The following is an 18,215-nucleotide window of genomic DNA, read 5'->3' on the forward strand; positions in this document are numbered from 1 at the left end:
GTATGAACCCTTGTTTACCTTGTTACCCGTTCCTGTGTTAAGTACGACGTAATGTTCCAGCGATTACAGGATGTTTGGTGGAGCATTTGTTGTAGTGGTAGCTATAGTCACCTGTTTCATCTAAACATATTTAATTTTAAAACTTTGAATTTTGGTTTTAGTTAAGGCTAAACAATTTATTTTTTTATCTTTTTTTGTGTTACTATGGGTAAAGTTTATAAGCAAAATGTTGCTGTCGTCACTTTGAGTGCTATTTTTATACAAATTTAGCATCAGTTTTTAAATTACACAGAATTAAAGTTCAACTACGTACGTTAACAAGATTAAGCAAACTTTTTTTTCCATCACAAATACAAATGAAAATCAATTAAAATGTGATATTAGATTTTCCGCATTTTTGTGAAAATAGAATCAAGCTTTCTGCTTTAACAAACATTGCATGCATACCCAGCTAGCAATAGTATCATGCATAGCTAGCTATATAGCTAATAGCTATGCATAACTCTTAAAAATGGTACTTTACTTAGCATTGTATTGTTAGCTAACTACTGACAATCTTGAAGGGATGCCTACCAATAATCAACTTCCTAAGGGCTTTATTAAATTAAAAGTAACGTTTTCTAGTTTCTCTTTATAAATCAAAAAACAAAGAATCCTAATTATTTCAATATCAATCACGCGTAATAGTGATTTGTAAATAGGTACTGGCTAGCTATGCATAACTTCTAATAAAACAAATACTTCTCATCTTTCAGTCGCCGTTGTTAGTATTACTGTTACAAGGATTAACAATACTTGTAGTATCCTTTTCTATCAATCCATTCTATTTGTATTCATTTTATTGAAAAGGAATTTAAACCACAATAAAGAATAAAAAGTTTTAAACGCTGTAAAAGTTGTAAACAACCTATCCTTTCTCATTTCTTTGCATCCCAAAGTAAATGTCCAAAACTTGTTTCATTTTAAAAAATACAGTTTGATTTGATTTACGGCGAAAAGGATATGAAAATTGTAAATACACCCCTTTTAATGTTAGCACTTCACACGGATATACAACATAGTTTACCCGGACCATGTGCTTATCCCGGCATCACGATTTTATGTCAAAAAACTATAAACATTGTATAATGGATGAAAGTTATAAAAGTAGAGTATTTTTTTATACTGTAATTTATCTTTATTTGTCGCGACAACAATCTAGTTTCTGACAATTTTTTTAAAGTTTCTGACTTCTGTAATGACGGAGGGTTGGAATTTTCATTACATCCAATGTCACTTTCCTGTCGTTCAACATTTACAAAACACAAGTTTTTAATTCATCTGGACCAGAGGACACAACTTTCTTTCAATATTCATGTGCCTCATTTTATTGACAAACTTTATATGTAGCTTGATAAACCACTTTTACAATCACCTTGACCACAGAGTTCATAGTTTTTTATTTTTAAGTAGAGCAAAGTCTGATAAATTATAAAAACCAACTTTTCAACTTCCGCTCACTGTCTTTCACACAACACAATGGCTTTTTTTATTCTAGCCTGCCCTTACCATATAAGGTTAAGAACAATTTCTCACGTCAGTTTTTTCGAGAAATTTTTGGAGAAATTTTTAGGAATGCACTAGTATTGATATAACTTTTCATCTCAAAATTATTCTTTTTCTGCCCTATGGAGAATGTGTACAATATTTTATCTTACGTTAGAAACTGAGAAAGGAAATATAATTAATCAGTCCTATCAAAATGCGTAAAAAATTCTAATAGTGCTAAAATGTAAAAACAAATCTTAAAATGTGGTGTTCGATGCATACTGTGCCCACAAAAACTTCAGAAGGTATAATAAATCGTATAAAGAAGAACAAAAATTGACGCAAAATTAGTATAATATTCCCAAAATTTGATACCCTATTTCTTATTTTAGCTAGTATAGTACACCCTTATAACCGGGTTTTTGGTTTTCCTCGGTCAAACCCCTATTAAAAAACGTTGCTTTTAGACCCCCTAAAAAATCTGTGACGTCACAGATTTCATCATGCCTCAAAGGAGTAAACACGCCACGTGACATCATCAAAAATGACGGCACTCGACAAAACTGCTGACATCATCAAAAATGACGGCACCCGACATGACATCATCAAAAATGACGGCACTCGACAAAACTGCTGATATCATCAAAAATGACGGCACTTGACAAAACTGCTTGAGTAGAAAGGGAAGTTCTCTACTCAAATTTTTTCCACTTCAAAAAAAACTCCGAAAGTCCAAAATCTGTATATAATAAAGAGAAATGAGTTGGTTCAAGAATGCAACCATAGAACTTGCAGCTCTCAATGGTCACATCGAGATTCTTAAACTGTGCAAAGAGTGGAGTGTGACAGAATTTGATTTGTCGATGGCACTTGCAGCTCTCAATGGTCACATCGAGATGGTTAAGATGTTCAAAGAGTGGGGTGCGACAGAGTTTAATGGGGCCATGAGACTTGCAGCTCTCAATGGTCACATCGAGATGGTTAAGATGTTCAAAGAGTGGGGTGCGACGGACTTTAATTGGGCTCTACGAAATGCAGCTGAAAATGGTCACATCGAGATGGTTAAACTGTGCAAAGAATGGGGTGCGACAGACTTTGATTGGGCTCTACGAAATGCAGCTCTCAATGGTCACATCGAGATTGTTAAACTGCGCAAAGAATGGGGTGCGACAGACTTTGATTGGGCTCTACGAAATGCAGCTCTCAATGGTCACATCGAGATTGTTAAACTGCGCAAAGAATGGGGTGCGACAGACTTTGATTGGGCTCTAGAAAGTGCAGCTGAAAATGGTCACATCGAGATTGTTAAACTGTGCAAAGAGTGGGGTGCGACAGAGTTTAATGGGGCTCTAGAAAGTGCAGCTGAAAATGGTCACATTGAGATTCTTAAACTGTGCAAAGAGTGGGGTGCGACAGAGTTTAATGGGGCTCTAGAAAGTGCAGCTGAAAATGGTCACATCGAGATGGTTAAGCTGTGCAAAGAGTGGGGTGCGACGGACTTTAATTGGGGCATGAAACTTGCAGCTTTCAATGGTCACACCAACGTTGTTGTATTGCTGCGTGGTTTTGATGTAATTCATGATGAATTGCTGCGGCATCATCACAAGCGCAAGTTTTATGTAAAAATATGGAATGAGGTAATGCCAGTGGCGTGGCATCCGGATTAATATTGGAATTTGTGTTTAGATGAGGAAGAAAAGCGCGAGATATCTAAATTATGGAAGTAATGTCCAGTATTTTGATCCTGATTGAGGTTTAAAAAATCTATAATAAAGAGATGCCTTTCCTATCTGCAGAACAATTTGATGCCTTGAAATCAGAACACGAGAGCATTATGAAGTGGCGTGATGTTCCCACTGGAATCATATTCAAAATTGAGTATGTTGAAGAGATCAAGACCAAAAAAGGTGATGCAGCTGTCATCACATTGATCGATTGTGATGGTGAACGATTTCAAGCATGGGCAACGAGTGTACTGAGAGAAGCTTTGATAGGTCGAACAGGTCAGATGTTCATCAAATCACTGGGAAAGAAACAATCTACGAAGAATCCTGGTCAATTTTACTATGATTACGACCTTGTGGAAGTGGAAGACTAAAAAGTAATCTTTTGTGACTGGAGACAGTCACAAAAATAACGAAAGCCTGGCGCTGTTCACATAAACAAATGGACAAACTGCGACAAGAAGCTAAAGCCTTAGGTCTCAAAGGGTACTCTACGTTGAAGCGAATAGACCTTGTTGAAGCTATATGCAAAGTCAAGTATAAGGATGCGTCGACACAAACGGACGGACCGTACTGCGAGCCTTGTGTTAAAATTGCATGGCAGAAAAATCTAGCTCAAAATTTGAGGGATCTCGCTCAGCGACATGTCGTACATGATGGCGACTTGCTCATAGATCAAGATACGGGAGAAGTAATCGTCTAGTATGTTGACCAACATATTAGACTTTGTAAGCAGGTGGAGACTCTAAGTAGCGCTGGCATACTGCGCAGATTGAAGTTTTTTCAAAATTTCATCTTTGGCTTCTTGCCTGCCTTGTGCCACCAACTCTGCGCGTTCATTCTCGTTGATGGATTTCACAGCCTTTTTCGTTCGTTGTCGGATCTGCTCCTTGAGCACCATATAGCGTTGTTTTTCCTGGATGATCCATGTAAACTCGTAGTCTGAAATTGTACCATCTTGGATCGCTCTGGAAATCTTATCGTATACAGTGTCTAGCTTCGACTCTGCCAGGAGTTTGATGCATTCGCGCTTGTGCACCTTGTGCTCTAGTCGCTTCGAGGCATTCTTGAGACCTACTTGGCCCATGCCCACTGCAAGAGCTGCGGCTTCAAAACCAATTGCTATGGGGGCTCCGAATCCGGTTGCAAGCGTGGCAATACCTGCTGCGGAGGTGATGACAGTAACAGCAATCATGCCATGATCAGCATACCGAAGCCCCATCCCCCAAAGCTTGAACTTTTTGTAGAGTTTTTCTCTCTCTTTGATCTCAGACCGCAGGTACTGCTCAATTTCTTCGATATTTTTTAGTCTGTAGACCTGACTTTCTTGCTCCTGCGGAGCCGCCAGGCGATCAGGCTCCTGCTCAGGCGCACTTGGCGGCAAAGTTGGGTAAAGCTTCATTGTATCAGCCATTTATTCTATGAGTAAATGCATCGTAATTCCGACGAACGAAACATTTTTTTCATGGTGATGCTCGTCCGTCAGCATGAACTCCAGTCTGTCTGTTGAGCCTTTCAAAGGAAGGTAGATTGGAGTGTCAAAACTCCATGTAAGCATGTCTCCCCATGCGTTTAACTCTTTGGTGGGAAGCAAAGCAAGAATTTTTCTTCCCATCCAGTAGGCAATCGTCTTCATCCAGCTGGGGGCAAACGAGTCTTAATCTTTGGTATACGTCAGTTTTGTAGTAGCTGTCATAGTCGCCTTTGGTAAAGTACTTTTTTGCAGGGTCGTAGGGTAGCCCCATAAGCTCCTGTAGTTTTCGATGGATTACCACAGTATACCCGTCACTAACCCTAAGTCTGCAGAGTCCATTTTTCAGGACAAACAGCTTAATCTTGTCCCCTGCTTGGCTGTTGACGATGGCCGCGATATCTTCAATCTTGTACAAACCGTTCATTATTTCAATTCGGGTAACAGTCTGATCAGGTCCTACTTTGCGTATTGTAAAATCGTTGTTACTGTAGAGGTTCAGCCATACGGACCTGATACTTATTGATTTCAGGGCAATTCTCGTGTCCTGCCCTAGGTAATCGTCAAAAATCGTAGGCTTCTCTATATCCGTGACATACAGCTGTCACATGTTTCTTTAAAGAAACATGAACATTTATAGCTATAACCACAAGGCAAAATACAAGTCCAATAGAGGCGAATGGCCTCTCGGTGTAATTAATCTAGAACATCAAGACCTCTACGTTTCTACACAATTGCACATTCCTGTGACCTTCTCGATGTTCACGAAATACCCCCATAAAAGTCCCCACTAACCTGTTGAACGACCCCGTAAGTGTAAATTGGACCGGTCAAGCCATTGGCTACTGGAATATACAAGTTAATTTCGCCTGTCATTGCGCTAGAACCGCCTTGATTGTATCCGCCAAACACTTGAATGGCTCCGTGCCTCTCATCAACAGTATCTTTTAATTCCACGTCTATTACCACATGCGGTGTATCCTAGCGAGAATGAAGGTACCCATGCCATACGATGACGGCTTTTCTCAATACGAGAACCCCTACTCTACATCTGGATATGCCCAGATTTGTCGTGAATATGGTGCCGACCCCAATGCCCAATACAAGTTTAAGGCTCTCATGTCCTCGCTCACAAATGGTAGATGGTTTCCGCAAGTAGATGGTGATTGGGACAAGTATATCATGCCTACGAGCCAAGGCCTGACATCGGAAGGTCTGTCGAAGCTTAGCGAGAGTATTCGTGTTTACGTGATTTTACTACTAGGGTCCCAAGCTGATGCAAAGGCATCCCTTATAGGTTCGGATGCTGACAATTTCACAGCGAGACAGATACTACTACAGAAAATCGAAGCCATGGTACAGCGTGAGGAGAACGTAGGCCACGATATCACCGAGTTTCAAAAGGTGCTTCAATATGCCAGGACCCCAGTGAATTTTGCTGTGATGCACCACGTGTACATGCTACCATCCGATATGAACCTGCGTATTGGTAAAATTGTGGGGTATAACAACAACATCTTGATTGCGCCGGCGAGTGCGATGATTGGCATAAGGCTAGACCTAAACAACAAGCCCATTACCACACAGCCTCGGGGTTTAAAACGAGTCAGGTCACCTGGGCAAGAAATATCGAGGGGTGGTGCCCATACAGGCAGGGGGTCTGAAAAGATGCCACCGATACCTCAGTCAGGTCTAGGAGATGGAAACCCTCACGAGGACACTAAGGCCACCTTGGTTACTGCGGGAGTAGGTCTCATCTTAGCATATCTATGGTTTAAATAAAGGTGCTCATGCTGAGCCGCAAGGCGATCTAATATGTTTTTTGTCAACATACTAGATCATCTACGATAGTTTACCACCCTTCCCAACGTAGGCCACAACAAGAGCAGCAGCGGCAGCGATCGCCATGTAGGTGTTTGGCTGCGTATTCAACAACTTTTGCTGCTACTCTAAAAAAGAACGAGACAACCGTGCCAATAATCCCTGGTAGCGCCGCACCTGCCTTACCTGCCAGGTATTTCAAAAATTTTCCAAGCCTTTCCAGCTGTTTTTGTATAAAACCCTTCCCTGCAGCACTTCCTCCTGCGCCTGTTGCGGAACCTCCACCTGTAACTGCGAGTACGATGGTGGAAATCAGTAGACCAACAGCCGCCACGATGCTCGCTAAAGTAATTCCTTGCTCCTTGAACAAGATTCTAAGCTTTTCAGCCAGAGATTTATCACCTTCTGCGATTTTCATCAGCGTTTCCTTAATTGCGTTCAGTTGGCTCTGAGTGTCAGATGATAGTAAACCATGTGCTTCTCGTACTGCTTCCTTTTGATCCTGGAGTCGTTCTAGATCTTCCCTAGCCTTTCCAAGGTCTTCGTTCCAGATAGTTTGCTGTTCCTCTGATACACCAGGTGTAGCTTTCTTCGTCTCAAGCCTTTTCACCTTGGCTTCTGCTTTAGCGATCTCGCTGTCGTAGAAGATCATCTTGTTTTTCAAGTGCTTTAGGTTACCCTTTAGCGTTTGAAGCTCGAGGTTGAGCCCTCTTCTTTCACGCTCTGTGAAGCTGGCGCCAAAAGGAGTCTCTTCTATCAGGCTCTCCGTTTCATCAAGGACGTTCTCGAGCAGCGGCATCATCTCGATATCATCGGCCTTCTGTTCAACATGAACAATCTCGTTAAGGAGTTTCTGAGCCATTGCTTTACTGCCTTTGTTTGGTGTAGTATAGTCGGTAAACCCCATGGCTCGCAAGCGATTTGTACCTAACCTCCTCCGTATCTCGGCAACGCTCCTCAATTCACCATGCCTTTTCGTGATCTCTATGCCATCGAAAAGAAGCTGGTTTCCTCGTGCCTCAAACTCGTTGTAATATCTCGCGATTGGCTGCCCTAGCTCCTCACCAAGGTGTTCGTAAAGATCGTCGACCTTTGATTTTAGTAGCTCTTCCCTCTGTCTTGTCGTGGTGTTTCTTGCGGAGACGGTAGGCGATTGACCCTGATCTGGCGTTAGCGTGGAGCTGGCATCAGGCCTACTGAAATCCTCGTCTGGAATGTTTTCCTCTGGCGTAAAGTCGTCTCCTTCGTATATTGGATTAACCGGCATTGCATTTATTTGAAACGAAAATCAGCTAATAATAAAGCATGAGTAACATATTTGGAACTAAGCTCGATCACTACGCGGAGATTAAAACAATGATGGGTATGGAAGGGAAGAAGCAGCGTGTAAAAGTAAGTCATGTGCCTAGTACGATTAATCAGAACGAGGACTTGAATGTTAACATCCCCAACATGAGGGAGAACGAGGTAATTTTTCCAGGCAGTATCAAACTACTTTTCGATCTGGAACTTACGGGAACAAACACAAAGCGCACTATCGTCAGCAATATAGGTAAATCCTTGGTGCAAAATCTTCGTATCACTTTGAATGGCAAAGAGGTGCAAAATATTAGCGACTACAGGGTGTTCGCTACCTACAAGGACCTATGGTTGCCCAAGTTTGATCTGGAAAACAACTTGATCCTAGAGGGGATCAATCCCAACGACGGTACAATCCGTGCCCTACAGGTAAAAGCGACTGATCATGCAGGCACGGACGAGGAAAAAGCGATCGTCGCAGCCTATGGCAGCACCTTTTGTATTCCTCTAGGAAAAATGTTTGAATTGACACGAGACTTGCCGTTCTACCAGACAGAATTATCAGGATTATACGACAGGCTGCAATTCGTTATACATTTTGCATCATATGGTGACGTTATGAAAGATGAAGGTACGGCAGCTGTTGGAAATACCGCAGCTAAAGCACCGGATGCCGCGTATAAGATCACTAATATCGCACTAGAGTTTGACAAGGTTAATAACGAGGGTCTCGCGAGCGCTATGATATCACGGTATAGTCGTTTGGCGCTACCCTATGAAAGGGTACTCCGTAGCAAGGTTGTCATAATGAAAAAGGCTGACACAAGCTACAATTTGCAAATTGATACGCCTGCAAAAAGTTTGAAAGGCGTTTTACTGCTCTTTGTAGACCCTGGAAAAGTGAAGGCTTACTCGGGCGCTAACGAGGTGTTTTATAACCCAAAGATCGAAGAAATCTCGATCACTGTTGAGGGTGAGCCTAATGAGATCACCTCGAGCAGATCACCTCGAGCAGATCGTAAACTTATTCGGTAGCCACGATTCGGAGGTGACGATTGGGCAGTTCTTCACAGAGAGATACGCCCTGTTTGTTGATTTCCGAGCATCACCTGATCATAGTCTCCACGGTTCCGGAAGGCCATTACAGAGATTGTCAGACGGTATAACCTTGCATATGACAAAGAAAGCAGACGGAACAACCGGGAATATTAAATGCTACGTTTTCCTACTTCAGGATGCTCAGCTGAACATCTTAGATGGGCGTTTTCACAGTGTTGAATATTAAAATAAAGATGGCAAGCATATTAGTACTCACGGGTGGGGCTATAATCAATGCCCTCGCGCTTAGCGGATCAAATTACTTAATCAGTACGCTGTCAGGCCATGGCGAGGCCGAGCGTGAAAGGCGTGATAAAGCAATTGAACAACTTCAAGCTGCTCAAGCACAGTGGGTAAGAAGAGATCGGCAGGTAAAAGATTGGTATAACCATCAACGAGAGCTGAAAAGGCAAGCTGGAGAGAGCCTGAAGGAGCTCGATGAAGGTATGAGAGACTATTACATCGCAACAATCGAGAAGGCTCCTAAGTTATCCGACTTCTACACGCCCAGCAAACAGCAACAAGACGGTGAGCTAACGTTCATCGTTGGATCCTTAGCCCTCCTTGGTTTTGCAGTGTACAAATGGGCGTAAAATGTTTTCGACATGTAATAAACATGTCGAAACATATCATTACTCCAGAAGAAGCAAAAAAATTGAGCAGTATTTACTATACCCCTGAAAATTTATGGACTGGTCGGAAGGCTGTTAAATGGCTCGCTGAGCACAGTGGACTACCTAAAAAGAAAGTCGTACACTGGCTATCTCGTCAGTTGCTCTGGCTCAGACATATCAAGGGGCCCAAGCGCATCAACTACCCGCATTTCACAATCACAAAGCCCAATGAAATGCACCAACTTGATTTGCTGTACATGCCTCATGATCGCCTGTATGGCTCGAAATACAAATATATCCTCACAGGGATCGATGTAGCCTCGCGCTACAAGGTAGCTAGACCATTGAGAACGAAGAAAGCCAGCGAAGTCGCCGACATGTTCAAAGACATTTACGCGAAGCCTGGAGGCAAAGCAGGACCTTTACGCTATCCGAAGATTTTCCAGTGCGACAACGGTAGTGAGTTCAAGTCAGATGTGACAAAACTGCTAGAGGGCAAAGGGGTCGAGATTAAGCGTGCAACCACCAAATATCATCATACCTTTACGGCCTTTGTCGAGTCCTATAACAAGGTGCTTGCGGAGAGACTGTTCAAGTCCCAGGATGCACAAGAGTTGGTCACTGATGAGACTAGTACCATCTGGGTCAAGCACTTGTACACCATAGTGAAAAGCATGAACAATACCAAGACTGCCATGATCGGCATGAAACCCAACAAGGCAATCAAGCTAGATGAAGTACCGCTTGCGAAAGGCGATCGCCTGCGGCTCCGTCCTGACGGGCAAGAATATCCCGAAGAAAATCCTCTACCTGAGGACGGTCTTTACTTGTACCTGCTACAACCTGGAGAAGAGCACGGTGATGCGAAAAGATGTGCTACTGACGCCTGGTGGAGCAAAAAGACGTATAGGTTGGATCGCATCGAGCAGCAACCAAACAACCGTGTGCTACATTACTTGCAAGACGGGTCGCCTAGCGGCTCCGTAGGAGCGCCAGAGCGGAGCTTTGTTTCAGAAGAACTCATGGAAATTCCGAAAGATGTTGAAGTACCTCCCGAGCATGTTAAGGAGTGGTAAGCTGACGATATTTTTTTTTTGTAATCTATCAGGGTTACAATAAAAAATCCTAGATCTCGGCAAGGTCCATCAATCTCTGATGTGTATAATTACGACCTAATCGAAAGTGCCTTGGACGTTCGGGATTTACTTCGATGGATCCACGCTCTCGGAGCCAGTTGTAATGTACAATGGCATTTGGAGTTTCTGCAAGAACGACGAGTTGACCGTTGGGGTGATCTGTTAACTTGTTGCGAATCTTTTGCGCTACATAGCCTTGTTGCCCACATATAGCGACATACGGATATTCATCATCGTTATTCTTTTGGATTATAACCATCCCGTTATCCTTTCTAGGGTCCTCAAGGTGAGGAACGGCTCGCTGTCGTAGCCCTGTGATTACTTGAGCTTGTACGGCTATCGTTCGATCTTTGTCCTCCAATTCGTCGTTGAGCAGAGCCAGCGCCGCTTTATTTTCTTCTACAATTCCAGCAAGCTTGCGGACCTCTCGAGGTAAAACCTCTTCAACAACCCAATCCAAAAATGGTGCTGCCTTGGATTTCTTACACCTTAAAAGGAAGCAATAGAGACCGGGTTCTGTCAGTAACATCGTGTCTGGATGAAGGGGGGCGATATCGACCCCCTTGTCTTCTGCGGCACTTTTAACCTCCCAGGCCCGCTTTACATGCTTCTCCGGTACATGTGTCTGAATAGCTTTTCTACCATCACGATTATCGTTATAGCCGACAGTTCTCCACACTTCTTTGGCTACGAGGCATTGGCCTCTTTCCTTAATGTACAAAGAACGAACTTTGCTGTCTTCGAAAAATTTACTGACCAAGGACATATTTCTTATACACGCCAAGGCTCAACCACAGTTTTTTTTTGTGATTCGAAAAAAGTGACAAAATTACGAGGTCCAATAACCAACACCAAGCTGAGGAAGCCATGGATATCTTTTGCATAACTCTTCAATATCCCGAGTCGTGTTTACCAGTTTGCTGTCATCGTCATCATGCACTGCATCTATCAGTCTGTCATGGGCTCTCAAAAGAGCTTGATACACAGCTTTAATTACGCTCTCATTATCCATCTTTTCTTATATGTCAAGAGTCTAACCAACAATCTTGTAACTTCTAGGATGCTCCAGTCTTACGTACAAGCAAGTATGCTTGGACTTCTTGAGCTGAGCCTTAATAATAGAAATTTCTTCCCTACTTGAAATTACATCGTTCTCTTCATGAATGAGCTCAAACTCCTTCCGATTCTTCGGATACCAGACAAAAAGCTGTTTCATTTGATCCCTTACTGTTATTAGGATCTTCTTATATCTTTGTGTTAGTACCCAGAGACTGTGTTTGCGATACCCAAAACAGCTAGTTCTAGCAACGCACCACCAGTTTTGTCGAGACTCTTGTCGGCTATCATATCGTCAACGATAAACAACGTCTCTTCCTCCGCTAGCCGCTTCGATAATTGCTCGATCCAATAAAATAGCTGGTCACCAGGATCTATAAGAAACACGTAGTCATCCCTCCATAGCAAGGATCTCTCTTGATAGGTCTTGTTCCAGCGTATTGTAGGGCAGAGAATGACAATGTTGTCGAAATGCTGCCTATACTCGTTCTCAAGCAAATCCAGGACACGCTGCGTCTTGCCACAGCTTGTCGGTCCAGTAAAGATTGCGGTATGCGGGTTTTTGACAATGTCTAGAGTCATTTTATTTTAGGTCCTTCGGGTCACTCGTGCCCGTCAGGACGGAGCCAAACCTTGTAGGGTGCTTACTTAGAGATGAAGCGGTTACCTTTTCTAATGTTCTCGCTTGCCCACATTGGTTGGGTATTTGTATAATGTAGTCTTCTCGTTGGTCAACTATTTTGGAGGCATCATGGAACGCTTATACCACCCTTGTTTTATCGCGTAATCGTCGAATAATATCGCTCCTGTCATCTAGCCAGCGAGCTTCAAGCCGTCCTGCATGTCCATCTTGGCCCCCGGTCTAGAAACTCCCAGAGCCTTTTTCGCGCCTAGCGCCAAGACAATAGTATAGGATACTAGTCTGACAGATTCCCACAAGGAATTGACAACTTCTTTCTGATACTCTTTGCTGCTCATTTATTATAGGTTATCGCATCTTGAAAATGTCAATATCAGGCTGACGCTCGGGCTCTTGCTTTCGCGTGGGTTGATGCGCACGTACTCCTGTGGAGACGCTAGGCTTCTTACGTATGTAATAGACTGCCACGCAAACAGCAAGTACAACAATACCTCCAGCGCCATAGAGATATGCACTGTCCCGGAACTTGTGATGACTTGCGATAGGTTCCTGAACCTCTTGCGAAGTACTTTTGCCCAAGTTCTTCTGTAAGTCAGCCTTGTTCTTGCGATTCCATTCAGCAAGTCTCTTGCCAGCAGCAACACGACCCTCATTCTTCTTGCCAGCAGCAACACGACCCTCATTCTTCTTGGTTATGACTTGGTTAGATTGTTCTTCACTCATTTATTTAGACTTGCCCTTGGAAAAAAAGCCATTATCTGAGGTTCTTCGATCGGGGTAGAGGTGGGGGACGTTTCATACCCCACCTATAATGGAGGAAAAGCCATCTACATTAATGAATCGGGGGTTTATAATTTAATATTTGAAAGCAGCCGAAGCAAGTCAAAAAAAGAGCTACAAATGCTCACTTAAGGCTGGGAGTGAGTTGGCACAGGATTCTTGTGCCAACTCACTCCCTTACCACGACGGCAAAGCTGTGTACATTTCCAAGTCTTTATCTGAAGTGCCCAGATCGGGGGTGGTAGGTGGGGGTGGTGGGGTACGTTTCATACCCCACCTACAACGAAGGAAAAGCCATCGTTTTAAACGACCAAAGGCACGCTTGGGTTAAAAATTTTGTAAAGAGCTTTACAAAATTTCCTTTTAGTGACGAATCAGTGAATTTTCGCATCTTCTTCTTCTTGCTGTTCATCATCTCGCTCTTTATCTGTCTTGGACACATTCTGGCAGGTATGGTTAATAGTATGAGCAGCAACCAAGAGTGGCGCTAGAAATTTTCCAAAGGCAGAGTACACAAGGATCCCCAAATCTGCCATGGAGTCCTTGATAATCGGGTCTTCCTCGATGTCTTTTTTCAGACCCTCCGCACTATCGAGTTGAACAACATTACCTACGGCCTTCGCGTACATGCCAATCGCATGTGAAGAGAGTGCTTTGGCGGTCTTTTCTCCTTTCTCGTGAATTTCACGTTGAACGAATTCCGCATACGCTTTTTCGATCACCTCATCTGATGCCTTGTCAGCAAAGCTTTCAGTACATTTCTTCGGCAAGAGATGCTGTTTGCCTTTGCGTATAGCTTCTTTCAAAGCTTGACGTTTGTCGATAGGTTTTTCACGATGTTCAAAAGCTTCTGCTGGTGTGTCTACAACATTAAATATAGCTGTAATCTCGCTCATCTTTATTAGAAGCCTTCTATAACGCAAAAAGCAGAGCACGATCAAGACGTACGGAAGAATTATTGCTACAGTGAGGCCTATGTCGTTCATCATTTTTATTTTTCAAAACAAAACCCTCGCAAGGGAACCCTCTGGGGTTTTTGTTGTTGTTTTTGTTGTTGTTGTTTGAACCCAGAGGGTTTTTGATTCTGTGAGTATACCACTCAGAGCCTTTGGTTCACCATATCCGAGGTGTTTTTCAGTGCTGTCCTGCTTTGCAGGCTTAGCGTGCTTGCTCTTTATACTCTATACAGAATGTCTATACAGAATGTCGTGCTTGTACTACGCATTAACGAAACCCACCTTTTTAAGTGAGCACTTTCAGAGGCCGTTCCTAGCACTGACATTTAACCGGCATTTTGGCGCATTTTTCCCCGTCGTGGCACATTGTGTGGGAGAAACCGGGGCGAGACGGCCGCTTCCAGCTAGGGCGTGCTCTCGCCCGCGCACTCCTACCCTTCCGCCAGGATCTAAGCCTGCTCCCACAATTTTACTATAATTTGAGCTTGGTATATAGGCTATTCAGTATCACCTTGAGTATTACCTGTGTGAAAATTCACGCATCACCGGTTAGCTCATTTGCGCATCATGCACAAAACCTCTTGATTATTCAGAAATGTGTTTATCATTTTTGAATGGATGAGGCAAATGAGTTTTATCTTGTTTCTACCGCTTTATACTGATGAGGAGTGACTCAAAGTTGGTTGAAAATTTAAAATATTTTTCAACGCGACCTACAACTCTAGCGGTACTGTATGTACGCCATCATCGAGTACCTTTTGCTTATCATAAAAAGCCGAGAGGCCTAGCTTGTTTTGTTCGTACGTAACCATCCCCTGGTTGCGAACCCGGAAACCTACGTTTTTGGCCATGTCAATAGAGCCATTCAACGCGTTCTTATACCTCTCCCATGTCATAGAGTTCTGCTTCTTCGACATGCCTTTACAGGAGAATTTTGTGCCCTCTTTCCCTTCAACGAAATAGCACTTGGTTGTGTCAGCGATCATTCGATGACCTATAAATTCCGGTTTGAATAGCCCTCCTGTTCGACTCGAGTACTTATCAGTGACGAGCCAGTTTTTTACGTCTTTGTCTTACTCGTCAAGCAGTTCAGGGCGAACGACATCTCGTAACTCTTCCCCAGAGATGGCAAAATAGGCACTGTCCGTATCCATGTAAATATATTCAAAGTCTCGACGATCCACGTACTTGTCGATGAAGTCATAATAGAACTCAAGCATGCGCAATTTGGCCAGCTGGTACACCGCAATGCCGCACTGGTACGCTCTGTCGATATGCACCTTTTTCTTTCCTTCTCGGATCTCGTAAGCATCACCTATCTCTTCAAGATCTTCAAGGTACGGCGATCTCATCGCTGCATCCACCTTCTTTTCATCTCTCGTAAAGGTGGTGTTCGCGTGCCTCGCTTGATCTTCGATCATTTTCCCATAGAACGAGGTCCCTTTCAGCTTTGCCGTATCTCCAGCAATACGCTTGTCAGGATCCTTATCGGCTTGTCGTCGTGCATCCGCAATTTCTTCCGGAAACCACGCAAACGGTTTACCTCGCTTATATTTGATACATTGGTGAAACGCTGTCACCTTCAGGCCATGGTCAAGGTACCACTCGAGCAAGGTTGTGAACAGCAAGATCTTTTCAGCTTTCAAGACCCCGAGCAGCTTACGTGTACCTGGAACACGCTTGCGCCCTGTTGCTTTTAGGTACTCGTGCATGTGCTCGGGGATTTGATCGTCGGGTATCTCCTTGACCACAAATAGCGGAGCCATCTCGCTAAACTTTTCATGCAGCTCCAGAGGGACCTCGATGTTGACCTGCGCAAAACCAAAGAGGGATCCATTTTGCATACCTTCTATCAACAGTCTGATGTTGTGCTCAGCCGTGGGTGTATCAATCTTGAGCAGCTTCTCTTTACCGCATGGAAAGTAGTTCATCAACCTACTCGGGTACAGCAGGTTCGCGTCAAACCCCAGAACAGTTTTGCACTTCCGTGGCTCCTGGTAAATGTGGGATCTGACACCTGTCACGTCGCTCTCGTGGTACCTACAGAACACGATGGCAGGCCCTCCCACCATGCCCGTCTGGAAGAGCTCGTAGGCCTCATTCTTCGTGCACTAAGTGCAAGCCTTTTGCACCTTTTTGCACGCCTTGCAACTCTTTCCTTTGCATCCCCCTGCACATTTTTTTTTCTTTGCATGTCTTGCATTTTTTACCCCTGCATGCCTTGCATTTTTCCCCTTTGCAAGTCTCGCAATTCTCACCTTTCTTTCTCTTTCCACCACAACCCTCGCATGGTCTACCGTTACACACCTCGCAAACGTTACCCTCACACTCTTTACACTGTTCTCGAGCTTTCTTGCACGCCTCGCAGCCCTCCCCTTTGCACGGTTTGCTTTCACACTTGTGTTCGCACGGCTCTCCTGGAGCGTAGAGCTCTAGCTTTGGATTCAGTCGTAGAGACTTGTTCAAGACGTAGCGCATCAATACACCTGGAATGCTTACTGCGTCTTTCAAAATGTCTATCTCGTCGTCGTAGTACTGCCGCCTTGTCTTGTCCACTGCTTCGATGAAAGGTTCCACGTCGGCTAAATTGTACTCACGCAACCAGTCCATCATGGTGACGCAGCCTTGCTTGTAAAACTCTGCACGGATTGTTTCGTACTCATCAAGAGAGAGGGTGTTTTTACCACTAAGACTGCTATAGAAGTTCTTGTGCTCCACGGGGCCGACGTGGTTTAGCTTCTCATAGATCGTCAGCCACTCGTATGGGAACACCAGCTTTTCGAGCTTGCAATCCAGAGACTTGCACCATAGGTCGTAGCTCATACCAGGAGCTATAAAATATTTGATATCGAGAAATTTGAACCTCGAGGTCGTGAGGAACACGTAGTTGTTGTCTTTCTTCGCCACTTTGATCTTATCGCTATCGTATCTGGCAATTTGATCGACAAAGTACCGCTTGATCATGTTCAGGTCATACTTGCCACTGTTAAAACCGATCACAGGCACTTGATGCTCCCACACATCCCATGCCTTCTGAGTCTTGTCCGAAAGCATGTTAAAATCATTGGGTCTCGGGTACATTCTCTCCAACTCTTCCACAATGAGGGCGTGTCTCTTTTCGAGCTTCTCCACAAATTGTTTAACCAAGATCTTAGGATCATCGTGCTTTAAGAACGTTGGATCTCCGTTCAGACTATCGTGAATAGCGACGCTGACCGGTACATGCTCCGAGATGTATTTTAGATCGGATGTTTGCCGCTGGTTCAGAGGGAGCAAAAGGGCCTCGAAATCAAACACGATGTAGTGAGGATAGGGTCGAAATTCTTTCTTAAAGTACCTCTTAGCTTTGGGCGGGCTCTCACACTCCCACACTGTCACGAGGTTGTAGCCAAGTTTTCGGATGCCTTCCTCCTTTGACTTGGTGGCAATATATTGATTTTTGTTCGTGTTTGTTCCTTGGCAGGGGCATCCGTGCCACTTGCAACCGTGGTACTCATAGACTGTCCTGGTCTGAGGTTCATAGCCGTCTACCTTGTAGACCTCATTTTTTTTCTCCCTGTAGCGTATGACTCGTTCTCCTCCATGCCCACAGAGTGCGTGATGAATGTGCCTTCCAGTTTCCCTCGACATGTATTCTATCCATTTACAAGCGTCATAGCTGAAGCCCTCACCGTAAAAGACCTTCTCTGACTTGCTAGACATGCGCTTGACCTTCTCGCCTTTGCAGATGATAGTCGGCTTTTTTCCTTCCATATCTTCTTATGTCTCGTAAGATCTCCGCTGCTTGTAAACATTTGCTTGCAGGCTTCGCATTCCCATTTCTGTCGTGCTAGTACGTCTAAATCCTTGATGTAGAAACAGTGTCCATCCAGCATACCAAGGTTGATTGTGTCTAAATCTTTTTTGTATTGATTCTGACCGTACACGAGTCTCCATGGCGCTTTCTCAGAGTTGGTCTTGGGTTCAAAGACTCTGATGTTGATCTTGAAACGCTTCGCTATGCCCTCGAAGTCAACGAGCTTCGAAGCACGTACTTCTTCCCGCTTTAGTTTGGGATTCTTGTAGTACTCGCGTGCTAGTTTGAGGGCTGGCC

Source organism: Hydractinia symbiolongicarpus, chromosome 8, assembly GCF_029227915.1.
Source record: "Hydractinia symbiolongicarpus strain clone_291-10 chromosome 8, HSymV2.1, whole genome shotgun sequence".
NCBI lineage: Eukaryota > Metazoa > Cnidaria > Hydrozoa > Anthoathecata > Hydractiniidae > Hydractinia > Hydractinia symbiolongicarpus.